The sequence below is a fragment of the Pezoporus occidentalis genome, unplaced genomic scaffold, assembly GCF_034315485.1.
Source record: "Pezoporus occidentalis ecotype Australia unplaced genomic scaffold, CSIRO_AGI_Poc_V1 ctg60, whole genome shotgun sequence".
Taxonomy (NCBI): Eukaryota; Metazoa; Chordata; class Aves; order Psittaciformes; family Psittacidae; genus Pezoporus; species Pezoporus occidentalis.
This window is the reverse complement of record NW_026915944.1, coordinates 2,715,320-2,734,480: the sequence shown is the minus strand read 5'-3', so window position 1 is coordinate 2,734,480 and position 19,161 is coordinate 2,715,320. Positions and strand designations below refer to the sequence as shown.

The window sequence follows — 19,161 nt, the reverse complement described above, 5'->3', positions numbered from 1 at the left end:
AAGTGGTCTGAAAAAGTGGGGAAATTATCACATATGGTATTTTGTCTCCACCCAGTGTGAAAATTTCAGTCACAGTCTGCTTCAGGCTCACTCCTCTCCCTCTTCTTTCTGTTCTATTCCAATTCTCTTCCTCATGGGATATTTCTCCTGCTTCCCTCAGATCTGGGAGTGAAGTCCTACGAGGACTCATGCTTCATTCCAGGTGGAAACGTTGCATCTTCCTTATATATTTTCTGGGCTCGATGTTGAAGGAAGAGAGAAAAACACCATAACCCTCCAATCGCTTATAGTGTAGAATGGAAAGAATAAAAGTCCTAAAAAGTATGGAAAGGCCACCTGAAAATATTCTAACCTGAAAATAAGCCATGGAGTAATGTTCTTTATAGCAAAGTCAGGAAGGTTCTCATACGAAGATCTATTCAGGTGGGGGGGGAGAGATGGGGGAAGAGAGAAAGAAACTGCTTGTCTGGAAGACCCTGTCTTTATTTGCTGATGATGTAATTACTCCAGAAAAATCACATAGAATTACAGAAAGATTTTGCAGCACTGGGTTAGGGGTAGATGAGGTTGTTGCTGATAAAAGGGCAGGTACTGCAGATAGCAACTATATGTTATACTGGGAAAAGAGAAGTTGGGATAGTTGTAAAGATAAGGAGGTCAGTGGGAAAATCCAGCGAGAACCAGAAGAGAGCAGTAACCTAACACAGACTTTGGTAACAGAGCCTAGATATTAGGGTCTTCCTCTCATCACAGAAAGGAGAAGTGATGGAGAAATTTTAAATATATGCCTGGTGAACAAGGAGGCTGAAGTGTAACGAAGTAGATCCCCTAGTATTTCACTGGTATGCATAAATGGTTCATTTTTACAGTGAAGTGGTTTTACAGATAGAAGTCCATGAGAATCTATGCTATTACTGTGTAAAAGGGCTAAAATAATTACATGATTTTCTGTTGAGCCAGAATTATTCAGAACAGACAAAACCAGGACTGACTGGGAAAGTGCAGGAAGCTGTAGGATTAAGTGACAGAACAAAATTTACTTTGAAAATTTCACACTAGATGTAAATCTATTCCTGAGGAGGTAGCGCGTGACTATTATTGCTCAGAAGCCTTTCTTGGAAACATCAGATGGAGATCTCAGAAGCATTAGTTCGATGCTTGACAGCTGTCAAAAAAGCAAATAGAGTATTTGACAATTTTCAGGAAAGACATTCAGTAATATAGGGCTGTCTCTGCTGGAGCTGGCACTGGTCTTCCCTGTGCTCCCTGGGTGCAGTTCTGGTTAGACTGTGCCTCAAAAAGGTGTAGTGCGGGCTAGGGTGGAAGGAGTGCTCAGAGGTATGGAACAGCTTCTGTACAGGGAAGACATGAAATACATGCTAGAGCTCTCTACCTTGGAAAAGAGTTGACAGGAGAGTGAAATGAGACAAAAGTGATAGATTGAAATTATTACTGATATTATTTGAATAGTGATATTATAATGATATGACTCATAAGGCAAGCATTACAGGCACAATAAAATGATCAAGGAATGACTCTTGAATAGATTTTTTTTTCCTGATATATAATGCTAGTCTACAAACTTTTGCCACTGGATATTTTAGATGAAAAATATATAAACAAATAAAGAATAATTGTCTAAATGTGCAGTATTTCCTTACACAACAAAATGCAGGATGTCCTTCTTTGCAAATTATTGTGGGGAAGACTGATACTTATATTCTTTTTAAACATATAGTGATCATTGCTGGACAGAGTTTCTTCTTTTAAATGATGCAATCCAGTAAAAAAGCTTTTCTGTTCATATAGATGTCTTAGGAGATGTCAATCTTAATGATTATTCAGTAGGCCATCTGGAATAGGGAGACTTCATCAGCAGTTTCCACTGTTTTGGACACTCTGTTTGCTTGTTAGTCCTGACTTCTACCTAGAATTGTCCCAAAACATGGGACTGCCTGGGGGGTTATGCTGAAATGTCTCTAACATACATTCTGTAGAACTGTCTTGAAGCTGTTTGCTAGAAGACAGTTGTCTCAAAGGCTGATTCAAGCAGAATTGGAAGGCAGTAGCTCATTATTTAGATATTTTAGGTCAATAATGATAGTAGCTTTTCAAACTCTAATGCAGGCTTTGAAGCTCTTTTATAGCTCTGCAAAGATATCTCAAACTGTAACATAACGTGGATTTATTTTTCAGTCTTATATGAATCTGCATTGTATTTTTCACATTATATTTGAAACTACGGGTTGTGATACAGTGTTGATTTTTTTTATACATTGTGTGAACTTTGCATCTCTGTTTAGCTAACCAGCATTTAAAAATAATGGCTTTGATCTCCTTGTGCCTATTGGCCCAGTATCTGACCTATCCTGTTTGTAAAATGAAGGTATGGTCAGATTTACAAAGATTCAGAAATCTCTTAACTGAAATAGTGAGTCTTGTCTTCAGATTGTTGAATCCTTGGGAGGATTTTGTTTTGATTGTTCATGATTTCCAATTTGTGTATATGGTACACTCAGTTGAATGATCTCAACAAAATCAGAAGTTATTTCCATTAATGAAACCATGTGTGAATGTGCACATTAACAGGCCTGGTGCTCTCTGGGGACTGGTGGCTTGACAAAGCTTTACTGAAATCTTACTTTGTGCTTCTCTGGAAGTGGTTTATTTAAATTATTTTATTTCTCCTTAAACACGTATGATAAACTACATGACGATGTTTGTACTTCCTCTTGAGAAATTCTAAGTGCTTTCTCTGATAGTATTAATGGATGCTTAGAGTATTTTTCATGTGTGCAGCCTTCTCTGAAACATTCAGGATTCTCTTTTGAGGCATCCTGCCTGAAAAAAAGCTCAGCACGAAAGGTCTCTGCCTAAAAAAAACACCGAACCACGTGTTTCTAAAACTTTCTAACTCATGCAAACTGCTTCAGAAAACCAGTCAACTTCCAGCTTGTAAGCAATTGTGTGACTGAAAACAAAAGGACATCTTTTTGTAAGATTTCTGAAGGACATAACCATAGGTAGTGTCTACATTTTCACATTTAAGAAAAAGATTGGTTTCAGTTTCAGAAAGACTTGAAATGCGAAATACAAATGAAACAGCCTTTATGTCTTGGGAGTGATGCATTTCATCTGGTCTATAGCATTAGAAATGTATTTAAGACTTTAGTGTCTAGGACTTAGTTATGTTTTGTATACAAAAATTGTAGTGTATCTATGAATATGTAATAGGAAATGTAAAGGTAGGAATTGACATTTAAGATATTCATTGGCTTTTCAAATGAGTTGTTGAATTATGATGAAAAAAGTATATTTAATTCTTTTGAAGTAGCAGTAGTTTTTGTTGGAAGCCATCTTCTGTTGAATTGAATTGGTTCACATTATTTTAGATTCCAAAATGATCTATGAAGGTTATGTGCTTTGCAAAAATACGGTGTGTTTGAAATTCAAAACATGCTACAATCTCCAAATTAGGACTGCCTTTTCTATAAACTATCTTTGCAGGCGTATAATTTGATTCTTCATATATTTTCTCTTTTTTTCAGCTTTTTCAGTAAGCTTAAAATTCACTTCGACTTACTTTTAATTTTGTTCTCAATATTGGTTGTGGTAAACTGCAATGGCTCCACATTTAATCAGCTTAATATTAAGACCTAAAAAACCCAGGAACTTTTTCAGATTTTTTTTTACTGACTAAAGAAACGCTTCTCAGTTCTGTGTGTATTTTGCAAATATATGCTCCAATGGATTTGAGAGTACTAGACCAGGTTTGGTTTGGGTTTCCAGCAAACATTTAGGAAACCAAATTGCTGGTCTGAACTGGTATTTGAATATTTCCTTAACTCATGTATTAGTATTATGTCTTAAATACCGTCATTTTATCTTACTCATAAGAAATACCTGTAAGAGATGATAAAACAAATGAAATTTAGTAGAAACATCTGTGAGTTTGTCCACTATACTGCTTGTGATCTAATGTGGGGAAAAAAAAACCACAACCAACCCAAACCAAACATGAAAAGTAGCTTATATGTTACAGTACAAACAGCAAAGTAAGAGTAAAATGAGAGAGAGAGAAAGAAAATGCAGACATTTCCTCAGTGTGCATGTGTGTGATCAGCATATCTACAATGAATTATTTGCTGTCTCTGGAGGCCCAGAGTTTCTCTTCAGAGGGAAAAGCAGACATAAGGACTTCTCTAAGAGCAAATCTCTATTGCTTTTGTAGAACAGGAGTCTGTCACTCACAGAGGACTTGTTTACACCCAGGGTTGCTGCTGTAGTGTCAGCAGCTCCGGGGGTGTTGTGTTAGCATAGGTGCAGTGGGTAAGCTCTTGTGGAGAAAGCACTTCACGTGCTCAGCTTGGGAGGTGTTGGACTGCAGCTCTGTGTTTTAACAAAGCAGAGCAGAAGAGAAAAACAACAGGGGAACCTCTATTTTGTTGAAGGCATTATTAATGATTCCCAAATAAACATCAGTGATACTATCTGCGATGCATTATTGACAGTAGGTTTACTTCTGTTGATTCATTAGCCTAATTATTTAGATATGATGAAACACAATGACTGTTTTAAGTGCAAAGAAGCTGCAGTTAGCAAGCAACTAGCCAAATAAGTGACGGAGGATGGTAAAGAAGTTGCAGGTATGGGAAGTATGACTGAAGAAATTGCAAAGACTGATTAGAAAAATACACGAGATGCCATTTCTCACTGCTACAAGTACATTTGAGGGCAAACTGCTGGTTCCTGAGTAGATAACGGTCACAGAGTTTATTGGATTTTTTTTTTTCCAGTAAACTATTCTTCTTTGCCAGAACATCTGTCTGAAGTGAACTCCAAGCCTTCATTGCAGCCTTTGATACATCAGGTTTGCCAGTGGTTATTGCTGCATCTGTGACTTCTAAAATTATCTACAGATGGGCTGGCTGGAGCTTACCAGGAGCCAGCGCTCAGCAATTTGGCTGGTATACTATCTTTTAGTGGAGCATCCTGAGGCTGGAAATTAGTGCCTGTAAGGTGAATTAACTGTTCTGCACTGGGAAGGGGAAGGAAACTACCTGAAAACTACTTCTACTGTAGTTGAGTAAGAGCTGTTTTGAATGTCAAGTTATCCCCTTAACCCTTTGATTAAAATAATTTCTTTTTTATAACCAGAATAGTAAAATAAATATAGAAAAACCTTCATAATGTAGAAGATATATTTAAAGCTCTATTCTAGTTAGGGATAGATGGTTTTGTAACTAAATGTGTTTGTCAGGAGAAAATAAGGGCTGCAGGCATCCTCTCAGTTGTATGCAGGAAGCTGTCTTCATGCATCATTTTTTCCCCATTAGCTGTAAAAATAAGGAAGATGCAGTTGGTTTAGGTGTTGGTTTGGGGTTTGGTGGAGTTTTGTTTGCTTCCCCCCGTCCCCCCCATGATATCAATGTAAATCTAGGGAAAAGAGTTCTCTCAGGCAACAGGAGACCAGATATTTCATCATAGAAGAGAAAATTTTAGAAGTTTTTTTTAGTATCTGTGACTTCATAGTTTATTCATAAATTCATGTTTCTATTTTATTATGGATTATATGACTTTCAATATTGGCAAGGCTTTATGTAATTTTATCCTAGTTCTATATTAAATAATTGCAAACTGGGAGATTCTCTGACTAATAGGTAAGGAGGAGTCCTTTGCACTGGGTGTTTAAAACATAGACAAAAAAACCCAGCCCAAAACCCAAACACAAACAGATGAAGCTTCCACCATTTCTTGCTACCATTGTCATGCTTTGCCCTCCTAAGTTAAAAGCTTAAGAAGAAGAACATCTAACCAGGCACTCTAAGCAACCGGGCAAGCGGTCAGGAATGGTTTTTAATAAACTTGGGTTATGATAAATATTTACCTTATGCTGAATCTGTTCTGTAGTGCACTGCAATATGAGCTTATCCACTGTTAAGTGCATATGCTCTGTGATTCTTCCAGCATGTGTGCACCTTGCTTTCATGCATATATTCTTGGATCAGAAGCAAACTAGAAATGTAGTGATTCATTCTGGTAAATGTCTGTGTGAAGCAGTTTCCTACAGTTTGACTGAAGGTTTCTGCTTAATGGCATAATTCTTAGGCTAATTCTTGGTTCAAAATCCTCTTCTAGTGTTTACCACCCATCAGAATGCATAATCTACTATATTTAGAACATAAAACTTAAGTGGTAGGAGAGTACCTTTCGTTTCCCATGCTTCTTGTTAGATTTAAAAAACTCTTAGGTTTTTTTTTTAACTGAATTTTCTACTCCTCGTGAAATTCATTTAGAAAGTCCATTTGATATTTTCATTTGAAAAGTGCTAAATATGTATCATGCAGAAAAGCACACACTCCCCATCTTTGGTTGCTAACAGCTCATTGTAGGTTACACTTTTGTTTGTTTTTAATGAGAGCAAATTATCAGTTGTTGAGCCAGGGGAGATGTGTAGATGGGCTAAAAAGATTAATGTGGTATTAGTAATGAATTTACGGCAGGCACTGGAGTTGAGAAGATTAAAAGCTGACATTACCAGATGTGTGTGTGGGTATAGACTGTAAACTGCAAAGTTAGCTAACTAAGAAAAAAACACTTAAGCGATAGATGTGATTAGAATTTTTTGGCACTTCCTTACAAATAGTCAAGGTACTTTAAAATAAAAGTTTCTGCACAAGAAATATGTTGCTTTCCAGCCAACAGTGCCAGATAGTGAATCTCTGCCCAATAAAAAATGGGTTTCCACTTAGCTCAGTCAGGGTTGTATGCTGGACAAAGAGACTGTGCACACTCTTCATCTTACACTGGAGCCTACAAAGCTGATATTGATCCAGTTGCTAAATTGGGCCCTTGCTGCAGCAACTCAAAGGCACTGCTGCAAAGACATCTCTCAGAAAAACACAGGAGATGTTATAAACTTTTTTGTTTAAATAAAAAGTTAATCAAAAGACATTAAAAAAGGTTATTTAATATTAGAATTTATTGTTTAAAGATGCTACAATGTATAACAGTAGGTACTAACCTGAGAATTTTTGAGCATGGGCTGTAGTTTTTACTGTTCATTGCTGCCTGTTTCCTTTGGCATTTCTTTCCCTTTTCTGTGCTTTTGTCTCAGTAAAATTAAGATAATAATTAAACTAAGTTAATGCTTGGCTTCCTTTTGTAAAGTGCATTGATTTATAAGCAAAAGAAATTACTTCTTAAATAAAACCCCACTCCTATATTGTGTAGTGATTCTACATTTGAATTCATACTTCTGTGTTTTTTTTAACACAGAATTTTTATTAAAATAATCTTGTGTACCTTAGTAAAATTAATAAATTTGATGAATCTAATTATTAGGTTAAAATACTATGTCAGTACTTTCACTTGTAATACATGCAATATTATCAAATGCTATACACAAAAATTCTGATTCTGTCTATACTATCAGGGAGCTCAGTAATCATCGTGTTAACAGCACTGGCTGCTTTGTGCTGCTCCTGTGTACTCCATTTACTGTTCCCGTAGACTTGCATCATTTGCCTGCTATCTTTGTTTAGGTTACCTGGTTCTTTCAACCATTCTTGTGTCTTACCCCTTATAATTGTCTTTATGCATTGTAACTGAAAAGTTTTCTTTTTACAAAGTTGTAAGGTCTTTACCGAAACTTAAGAATACTCATGGCAAAACTGACCCCCAGATTATTCTTCTGTATCTTTATTTTTTTAATTTTTATTTTTTAATATATTCTTCCTGATAAAGACAGTACAATGAAATAAATACTGTAAATAGAAAATGTGGGACTTCCTCATCTGAACTCTTCCAGATGGTGAGTCTGTGAATCCACTTTCATCTCAAATTTTTGTTTAGGTAACATGCAATTAGTCTACTGTGTAATTAGAAATCATCTTGGTATTTACCCGATGGTAAAAGCAGTGCAGCTACAAAAAAAATTAATGTATTTCCAGGTCTTTAATACTAGCCTCTTCAGAAAACACGTGGTTTGCAAACCAGAATTCATTTGGGACAATGTGTGGCTTTGGTGCTGACCTTATTGAACTATCCTGTGATTATGATTTTTTCCTTGTATTGAAACTAAAAACTTCTTAGATCTGGGCAATTTTGATCCACTTCTCTGTACTCATAATTTCCTGATTGCCCTAAATAAGCTACTCCTTGAAGTCTGAAAATCTTTTCAGCAGGTATATAATTTCTGGTTAGCCAGCTTCTGGCCCCACACCCTGCAGCATTTCCTGAGCATTCTTCTCTCTGTATTATTCTCTGTGTAAGCATAGAGGGAACCATTGGCTTGTGATAACAGAGTAGTGGACATCCATGAAGAATTAAAATGCAAGTAATTTCAGAATGTTCTCAAATCTGGTCTTAACAATTCTGTAGTGTTAACCATACTGAGACAGATGTGGTGATTTGTACTTAATTCCACATTGCTTTTAATTTCAACATTGCTTTTATGTTGCTTTTGTTTTTGCATAAAAAGTAATAAAACATTGACTTGGTTGATAGTTGCATGTGTCTTGATACCAGTTGCACAGAGCAGTTTTCTTTCTTGAAAAGTATTCATACTTCAGGAGAGCTCCAGTTACTGCAAGTATCTATAGTTTATTTACTTTTCTTATCTAAATTCACATTCTCTTGTTTCCCATTATCAAGTGAGAGGCATTCTTAAGCAGAAAAGGTGTTCATCCAGACAGAAAAACAGTAATTTTGCCTGTGTTTTTCATTATTTCCTCTGATGTTATTTTCTCATTTACACTTGGTCCTGCTTTGGATCTGTGGGAGGTTGTTCATGCAGGGGGTTTGCAAGGGGAGCCTGCAACAACCTCCTCCACAGTGATGGTAAACTAAGCTCATAAAAAATTAAACATAACTTGAGACAGATCTTTTTCAGATTGTTCCATTTGTATTTTCTTTTTTCCCAGATTTTTCTTGTAGTTAATGTCATGTAATCATTACAGAAGCCTGTGGAAAGAAGTGTTGTAACATGCACACATTATTCACAAGTCATCATTATTGTGTGTAAAAGAGAAAAATATCTCCGAGTGACTTCTGCCACCTCACAGTCTGCTCAAGCCACTGGCATATGGAAGTTAGGATGAGACTGGTAGAACAGAAAGCAGTCGTAGAAAAATTCATAATGTGAGCTTTGATGCAAACTTGGATTAATTCACCAACCTCAGCTGATTAGCTGCTGCTGTTAAAATTTTGGGGGTTGGATTTGTCTGGAGTTTTTGGGTGGTGGTTTTGTCTTTGTGTGCCAAGATTTCCCAAATGTCATTAGTTCATTTCACATCATGGCCAATCTCCCTTACTCAACCAGCTTGCGTGTCAGCATATACTGGAATGCAGGTGGTTCCCTCTGAACATCAGAAAACACGTTTTTTACTGTGAGGGTGATTGAGCATTGGTACAGGTTTCCCGGGGACGTTTTGGGGTGTCCTACTTTGGAGATACTCAAAAGGTAGCTGGACATGGTCCTGGGCAAACAGCTTTGGGTGGCCTGCTTGGGCAGTGGGGCTGGACCAGACCACCTCCAGAGGTCCCTCCCATCCTCAGCCAACCTGTGACTGATTAAACAATGCAGAAGTGATGGTGTTACAGGTTAATGTACAGTATTCATGTAACCCACTTGTAAAGGTCAGATGCTTTTTGCGTAATCATTACATACTTGAGTGGAGAAGCAAGAAGAGAAAAGGAAAAGAGAGAATATTACCTTGCAGAGTGTAGTGAATGACTTAATTTAATTAGCTAATAGTCGCAACCTTTCATTTACATCGGCAACCACCCTTCCCAGTCTGATCTCCTAACATTCCAAATTGTGACATGTTGTGAAGGGGACCTAATGTCTGTCCCACAGCAGTTACGGAGTTTAATCTTTTGCTTGTTTGAAGGATGAACATTGAATTTAAATGAGAAGAAAATACCCTAAACCAGACAATAAATGCAATGCAGGCTTCTTAATAGTAAGCATCTTTTAGTACAAGGGAGAGATCTCTGTCATTGGAGATCTTAATAAAGAAATAAATAAAAATGGTCCAGCTCTATCAAGGACAGCAGAAATAAAATTTGATTGGAGTAGTGAAATCTCAAGGTGCCATCTGCCCTTACTTAAACACATCTTTAAAGAAAGGTTTGTCAGCTGAATGCATTGAAGAGATAACATCCCCATGCAGAACTGAGTGGGATCCGAACTATTTTTGAAGCCCAATACCCTTATCTAAAAAACGAACAAACAAACCCCACGACACAAAAGTTTGAGTGCTGTAGTCTAGTGTAGCCAAACTGATTAGTTCTTTGCCTTTCCTTCTACCTACACTCCTTGCAAGCAACACTTACCCGAAAAAGAATTTTCACTCTGCTGCTTCCCTTGCTGTGCTAATCACCTGTATCTGAAAATACATCTTCAGAATTGTTTTATTGTGACAGGTCAGCAGATAAAAGCTGGATACCAGGGGGTAAATGGCACTGACTAATAGACTTGCTTTCCGTAACCGAAGCAATATTCCAGAAAAAAAACCTTGGTTCATCATTGGTGTTAGGTTTGAAAATATTACTGGAAAATGAAGTCCTATACTTTGTTGCTGGAGGTGAGATTTTGTCTTACATTCTGGTTTTCTTGTCTCTCAGTTAATTTATGTGATAATTACCACCACAGATGACTGACCAAAATCTTTAATGATAAAACTATAGGAACCTTGGCACCATGGTGAGATTGAGCTATTAGTGTCTTTATGTGAGAGACACAGAGAGTGCTTTGCTTTCCAATGTTGTTTTTTTTCCTTTGTCACATAGCACAGATATACACAATGGAAATGGAAGTATCACAAAATGCTTTCCATCCCTTGATTTTAGGTAGCGGATGGTTTTTGTACCAGTTTGTGTGGCATTTCTATACTGACAATTTCAGCAGTTTCTCATATCCACTCTTGCAGTATTATATGCTCTAAATGCGAGGTCAAAGCCTTTCAAATAGGTGCTCTTCTGGTATAAGAATGTATCAGAACTTCATGGGCAGTTTGAGGTCTGAAATACTCTGAGGTACAAAAGACATCGGCCGTATTTTGATCATTTTCACGCTTGATGGCTTATGATCTAACAGTGCTGTGCTATATATTATCTGTACAAGGTGATTTCCCAGGTTGAACTTAAAAATTACTGAATTATTGATGCATTTTAAGTATGCATTAATGGCTTGGATGTGAATGTCTATATTTAACATAACCACTAATAATCTGGGCCTGCATAGGAAGAATGTGGTCAACTATTTTCCCCATTGTCTCATGTTTATTTCAGTACAAATGTGATTTATAGTAATCTGCTTTTATGACGGGGGGGGGTGGGGGGGGTGGAAATTCGTATCATAGAACGGAATGTGTATATTAGTTTCCATGACCTAGGGATGACTTGAATCAAAATGTTGTTCTTCCTAATAGTTGAATGCCTGCTCATCCAAAAAGAAAAGAATGGGAAAAAAAATATCTTTGAAAGCACTGAGCTGTTAGTTGATTTGGAACAGTAATATCACAGCTTCAACAAAAACGTGCTCTGCTGTGGAGTATGCATATCTAAAGCACCCAGAATTTCCTAGTATTTTCTCCTGAAGCTTAAATAATACTCTTGGTAGTAAAATCCTGGAATGCATATGAGTATGAAGATAATATCCTTTTCACTGTTGGCTGGATCAGGAAGCTTATCTGACTGAAAATTAATCCTTTTTTGTATAGTTAGATTTTTGTTTGCATCAACTTGCTCTGATGTGACTGACTGCAACTGTGGGACCACTAACGCCAAAATCTAGGAATCCAAACCCAGTGCTAAGGAGAGCACTGGGAAGGGCAGCCCTGCTGTTGGGGGAGCTGTCTCTATCCAAGACACAGTGTTTGAATCTCAGCATAGTGTTAGGAAAGTCAGAAAAGAGCTGGTGCATCATCCTTCCCCATTCCTAGAGCCTCTCTTGTTTAAAAAAAAGCCGCCACCAACAAGGACAACCTTGAAATCATGATTTTACACAGCCAGACAGGGGCTTGGAAATTGATGGTCAAAGCTGATACCAACTTAAGTTTTCTTTTAAAATCAGCAATACATTTACAGCAGCTAGTCCATGTTAGGCAAGGTTTGAAAAGCACAGTGCCAGAAGGAATCCCATGCCAAGACCAATGACAAGAAAAGCTTTCTTTAAGAGGCTTCAAGACAATAATCATTTATCTGGCATAAATTTTTGTTACAGATGCCAGAAGCTTTTCTGTGACAACAAGGCATGAAATTTACCCCCAGCTTGGCATCCTTTCTCTGTTTACTTGGTTTGATAGGGAGGCAGCCAGTTAAATAATGCAAAGTGATTTTCAACAAAATTAACATGCCTTACCTAGTTTATACCTTCTAGGAGTTCACTGATAATCTTACCTCTCATTTTCTGTATGTGTGATTATTTTTTTTTCCTGTGTAAATAACAGCACCTTCATCTTAGTGAACCAGTCCTCTACCAATGAATATGTGACGTTGACCTGTGTGCTATCAGGCTCCAATGTGTAAAGCTGAGGGACTAGCAAGCTACTGTAACATTCCCTGGAGAACTACTTCTTTCTGAATGCAGGTTGCAGGTAATAAAAGTTGGTGTGTATTATTTTGGGGGAAAAAAAAATGGGAAAAACCCTTCAATTTCTGTCACTTGTGGAGCTACCAGCAGCAGCTGTGTGCTCAGTCTGTTCTTTGGGGATGCTCCAAATAATGTCTGCATTTCCTAGCTAATTCCTGGGTTTAAAACCAAAACAAATACACAACAAAACCCCACCACCTCACCACACCCTAACAAGCTAACCTGCTGCAACTACTAGCACCTCTGTCCTTGTACATAAAATCCTTAATACATTTCTCAACTATAAAATAAATTGTACATTTGCAGCATTTTTATTATATTTGAAAATGTGATACTTACTTCCCACCAAGAAAACAAGCGAAGAATTTGAAAGAAAATACGTACATTTTGTACCTTAGGAAAACGTTGTAGTAAGGAGCTGTTTCTGATACATTCTTCATGTTCTCACTGGGGTTGGCTACTTTTAATACTTCTTCTGAAGCATCAAAGTCTGAAGCATGAAACAGAGAAAGAGAGAGGGAGAGAATAAGCTCAGTCTTGTTAGAGCTAACTTTTTCTTGAGGCTGTTTTCACACTTCCTCAGGCAATAAGATTTAAAGAAAAAAAAAGCAGTCTCTAATGTGAAACCCACTTCTTCAGTCTGGTAAGATAAATCTAGACAAGCTAAGAAATCTTTATTTCTCTGCAAAGTTACTGATTCACATCTCATGCTCATAGATTAAAGTAGAAATTGATCTTTGCTTTCAGAGGAAGAAGTTTTACAATTCTGATTGTCAGGCGTGGGTTAATTTACATAGTTCTTTTTCCTGTTCAGTGAGTGGTGTGTTCCTTTTTCAGGCTTATACTAAAATGTCCCTTAACTCTGCTTTGATACCGCACGCTCTCCCTCCCCCCCAACAGTACTCTACATGAGTATGAAAACATATATAACAAGTACTTTTCAGCTATGTAGGCGCTAATCTAATCTTATCACTTTCATTTGCAAGATAATGATTTCCTTTCTCAGTACTGGATTTAGATGTATTTTTTAAATGTATAAAGGAGATAGGAGACAGGACTTTGCTAAGTTAAAGCTGAAAGAACATGAAATTTTTTTCCTTTTCTTTGTCTTCACAGTCATACATAAGTAATCCTCTGATGGGAGGGATGCCAGGAAAAAGTGCAGAAATACGCATGTAATGACCTTTGCTACTAAAATTAACATGTGCCTCCTGCACCTGTTCAGAAATGGTTTAGCATTCTTATGCCTGACTTCAGAAAAACCGGCTAATTAAACAGTACTTTCAGTGAAGGTCAACTCTGCATTAGTAGTTCATTAAATTATTTGTCATGCTGAATGTTACTCCTGGTCACCAGAAATACTGAATTCAGACACAGAACAGAGGAGTCAAGTCTAGACTTTGTGCTCTCATTGCTGGAGAAATTTGTATCCCGAGCTGTTAGGTCACACTGCAGGGAAGAGCCCTGTGCCCAGCACAGAAATTACTTGCTTGCACAGGGATTGGTCAGACGGGGTATGCCCAGAAATGTCTTAGAAACATGCTGCCTGCTCTTAATTGCAAAGTATGCACATAACAGCATAATTGTCCTCTTCAGGCCTTGGAAAATCAGTTTGTGTTGAAAAGGATTTCTCATGTACTGTCATACCATTTACACCAGCTACAAAGAAGGACCTATCTTTTTGTTATAACTTTATGTGATGGGGGAAGTTTGAGACAGAACAAATTATAACTTACCCACCTCCAAATTTAAAGCACTTGCTGAAACAAATCTGATTATGAAATGTATAATTAAAACTGACTGTAAATACTGCAGTATGTTGAGATGTGAACCACTTTGCATCAGATTTTCTTGCAGGTGAGAGGTGGCAGCGTATTTCTGCAAAGTATGATTTGGGTGCTCTGTCTTAGGTTTCCAGCACAGGTCTTTACTCTTGCTCTTCTGTAAGATGTGGTATCCAGAACTTACTGTTTCTCTTGTATCTGAGAATGCTACTGGATCAAACAAATCTTTTGGTGTGGACGCAAAGTACAGTCTTTTTTCTACCCAAATTTAGTATGTAGGATCTCTGTGCTTATAGGTCTTCCAGTACCCGAGAGGGGCTTCCATATTAGAATTGGGCTTTATGATTTCAACTCAGTCAGCAGTGTGGATTTAGTATGTACCCTGCAGGTATACACCATCAGTGTGATCAGTGACTCCATCAGCTGCAAGGATGGCTGCTGGTGGCTTTGACTCCAGCCGCATCAGCTCAGCAGTGTGGCTGTCTGTCCGTCCCTCCAGGGCTTGGGCTGTGCTTCTGAGTTGCACTTGCAGAGAAGGATGTTGGCCATGGAGGCATCGTCCTGCCATTGTGCATGTCTATATTAAACCTGATTGGAACAGCTGGGAGACCTCTTCAATATTTATCATACCATGCATGTAATGAAACTCTCATATTGGTAATTGCTAGGAGATTAAACCTTTGCAAAGACACAGTTAGTGAATACTAATTCCCTGCTCTCTAAAGAAGAGGACAGTAGGGAAACTGGGAAGGGAAAAAAGAAGAAAGAAAATTTTGCTCTGTTCAGGAACTGTGATACCAGTGAAAAAGCTTATTTGTCGAAGGCTCCCAGCATGGGAGTTTTGTAGGTCAGGTTCCTCCATGAAAAAAATAATTGTTATTATATGACAATTTCAATTCTGGACCTGACCTATTCTTGAGGGGCCTGGATTCATATAGTGAGTCAAACACTTCTTCCCATTGTGTTGATAGAGGGAGGCACTTCATGGAAGAACACCTCTGAGCTAAGAGTTACTGGAATCATTACATTTTTGCTTTATGTCTTACAACTGATCTCAGCCTTTGTGGTTCTACATAGATTTTCCTGCTATCCAGTTCACTCTGTGTGTGTGTGTGTGTGTGTCTGTGTGTCTGTGTGTCTGTGTGTGTGTACTCCTCAGTGGAGTATGCAGCGTAAGCGAACAGGCTGAGGGGCTCACCCCTGCCCCGCGCTGGGCGGCAGGAACCGGATGGAAGGCAGCGGCGCCTTCCCTCACAATGCCCCACTACAGCCCATGGGCAGGTGCGCCTAGCAACCAGGAAGGACAGGAGTGCAGCGAGGTCTCGGCTCTGAGCTCTGTTCCTCTGGCTGGGGAGTTATCTGCCCCCTTCTCCGCTTCCCTGTTTGTTCTCACTGTGTTAGTAGCAGGCACGATGGAAAAACTGGTGATAACACAGGAGCGCAGGAACTTCACGAGAGGTTTGTGTGCTTCCGTCTGTGTGACATGACCCTGATCTAGCCTGTGGCAACGAGTCCAGGTTATACTTCCTTCAGATGCCTAGCCAGAAAAGAATTCCTTAAAAAGAAGAGAACAGGCAAGATGCAAATTGTAATGTGATTCTCTGTCAAAAAAAAAGATAATTTTGGAAAGAGGTTTTGTTTTTAACAACCCTTTTCCTGTGAGTTCAATATGGGAAGAAGGAAAATGTTTTTATCCTGACTCAAACACAACGAGGGCTTCCAAACCTATGGGCATACAGGTGAGTAAACTGTCACAGCCATTATATTTATCTGGATAGCCTAGTAATACTGTATATGCTTCAGGCAGATTATGATTTTCCAGACAAAACTGCAGTGGAATAGCAAAATCAATGCCCATATCTGCAATGCCATATGGGAGTATTCAGCAGCACCAGTGGCAGCTGCTGTGCAGTTTGGTCTGTTCTTCTGACCATCATGCGCTGTAGCCAGTAACGTGTTGCAGATGGTGTTGTGGCATCTCACTGCGGGCAGTACTGTAACTGTAATTTGTTGTTCGGTACACAAAAAATATAAGGTACAGATCAAGTGACAGACTTTTTCTAGTGCCTTATGCTGCAGTGTAAATGTTGACATAGTCCAAACCCCACGTTACTAAATACTTGCTCTGTCACAGAAGAAAAAATGTAGTATAGACAAGAGAATAAACAGAGGATCACAGTTGAATGGTGAGATTAATAAGTAGACCGTACAAATTAACAACTTCTTCCTGTCTGGTTTCTTGAATAAGGATAGTTAAATTTTATTAATATATTTTCAGACAAAGATATATCCACACACAAAATCAGTTGCTTTTGAAAACAGTATTAAAACAAAGTAGAGAAAGTATATTTTAGCAGGTCAAGAAAATGGAAACTTCAGAAAATCTTTGCAAGGCTCACTGAAGAGAAATTTAATTTTCTGGGGACTTTACTTGTAAGTTAATGTCCATTAGAAACTCCTGAACTCTAAATGACTTCTAAATTAACTACATCCTGTGAGGGTAAAATAAAAATCCAAGTCTTCATTTATATATATTAAAATTATAGTTAAAATATATGGTTTTATTGAAGTGCCTCAATCACATTAAAATTGAGAGAAATTAGATATTTAGATACCTGTGTGAAAAAATCTTGCAAAAAGAGGTTTATAATGTATAATTTAATAAAAGCACTGCTTTGTGTGGAACAACTGACAAAAACCCTAAAATCAAACCACTGGGAAAATGGAATAAGACAGGATAGGAAGCAGTTCTGAAGATTTAATGTTATGAAATCAATTTAGAAAGTATTCCTATTTTGCCATAGAATGCTAAGAAAATGTCATTCAGTTAAATTGGATGAAAGTGGATGTAAAACTGAGGAAAGATACAGTTTGGGATATAGCATGCAATTATACCACAGTGCTCAGCACAACAAGAGGTCATTGCTGTTGCATTTTCTGAGCTGCCTGAGTGCTTGTCAGCAGCACAGGAAAATCTGAGGGAAGAGGAAACATATCAAACAAGGTAGAGGTGTAGAAGATAGGGCTGTGTGTGTGGCCTTGTCAGTTCTGTCTCTTGCTGCTGGGAGCTAATACTGCTCTGGTGTGGTATCCTGGACATCTGCCCTGGTGAGCCTGGAATATAGGCTGGGATTTGACCTAACCTGAGATTTTGCATGAACCACTCCCATCCCATGGGTTGGTGACTTTACTTAAAGAAAACTGAAAGGTGGTCCATGAGTGTCTTGTAACCTTAACAAATTGCCTACTTAGTCTATGCCCGAAGCTAGTCCTGAGTATTGTATTGTAAATATATGATTTAAACATTTTGTGGTTTTCTGTAAAATGGCCCTGTTATATGTGTATATAGAAATGTAACTATGTGTTTTATAAACCTATATAATAACTGAAATATGCCCAATGAAAGTCAGGACTATCCTGGTTCTGACAGCAAGTCAGCTGATAGGCAGCTGGAAAAAATGCTGCTATAGAAAATTTAATGGGTCACCTTTACATTTTCTGTAAATTGTCTAACAGCTACTGGTGAAAGCGAAACACTGTTAAGAACTTCATGAGCAGTATTGATGTGCCTGGTGTCTTGTACACTGTTTCTGCTTACAGCTGCTGGGAGCTGGCTGGTAAACATCTCTGTATTATGGAGACCTGTTGCAAGTAATGATTGTCTGGAATCCTAGAATGAGTCAACATATGATAGTACATTTGCTTGTGTGATGTTCTTTATATTTCTGACTGACTCTAAATGCTCGGAGAAACATTTCTCAAAGGAATTTAGAGATTACCAAGGTAGAAGAAAATTTTGCTTGCTTTATTTATTTTTTTTTCCCCCCAGGAAATCTGGCTGTGATTTATCTTTGTTTATACTTGAATTTTGTGTTCCCCCACAATACCATATTTCCCTTATGTTAAAGAAATTATTTTGTAGGAAAGAACCTCTGGAGAAGATAGGAAAAATGCACCTAAAATGGTCATGTGGTTACAATGTCTTTTGTCCTATGCCTATGCTCATATTTCCAGGAGTTGATTTGGGTCTGCAACAGTATCATAGCTATGGAAAGTTTAAATACTTGATGGATGAGTTAGCAGAAAAAAGGTCTTACGACTTTAAAGTCCTGTGTTGTTCCAGAGTCTTGCTAGAGAATCTGAAAGTGAGGATATTTACATCTTCCTGGAAAGAAACAGCACGTTTATGAAGGCAGTAGCTTATAATATATTTTAAAATGACTATAGTTAAATGTGACTCTTGTAATTTAACAACAGTGTAGCTCACATTGTATTATCATTGTGATTGAAATGCCCACCTGTCAAGAAAGACCAAAAAACCCCCCAAAAACAACCCAGCAGCATTCACATACATGGTTTATATATGAAGAACATGGGTTGGTGATCCCAGTTGGACTGTAAAGGGTACCAGTGTTCCATACTGCTAGTGAGGAGCATAATGGCTTGGCAAGGCTTAGTTGTCTTTGAAATTATAGAATCAGATTTTAAACCAAGGTTTAAAGTTAACCGGACAATATATAGAAAATAAAAGTTACGTAGTGAGAAGATAGAAAAATACAGGAGGTCAGACAATGAATTTCTTTAACTTTAGAAATGCTTTATAGATTAAAAAGGTACAAAATAAAATATGGTTAAGTGCAAGGAGGTAGTTGATGACAGGCATTTATGTGGAAGAATTGCCTGTAAATTTTTTAAGTTACGCATTGACGATTCATCGCTCTCAAAAAGGGCTCTGCTGTCTGGGGAGAAATATAATGGCTGAAGCTTAGGCTATGGTGA

General features: G+C 37.9%; 1 protein-coding gene and 1 long non-coding RNA gene across 19 annotated transcripts in view; one reads left to right on the top strand and one right to left on the bottom strand.

Annotated features, from left to right (window-relative positions):
* The window catches only part of RBFOX1 (RNA binding fox-1 homolog 1), a 1,275,045-nt gene that overhangs the window by 538,442 nt on the left and 717,442 nt on the right, over window positions 1–19,161 (top strand). The gene's annotated exons all lie outside the window — the stretch shown is intronic.
* Window positions 5,188–7,184, bottom strand: LOC134174434 (uncharacterized). The gene is made up of 2 exons (XR_009968644.1): window positions 7,025–7,184; window positions 5,188–5,336 (listed from the first exon to the last, which is right to left on the bottom strand). It is a non-coding gene; the product is annotated as an uncharacterized LOC134174434 (long non-coding RNA).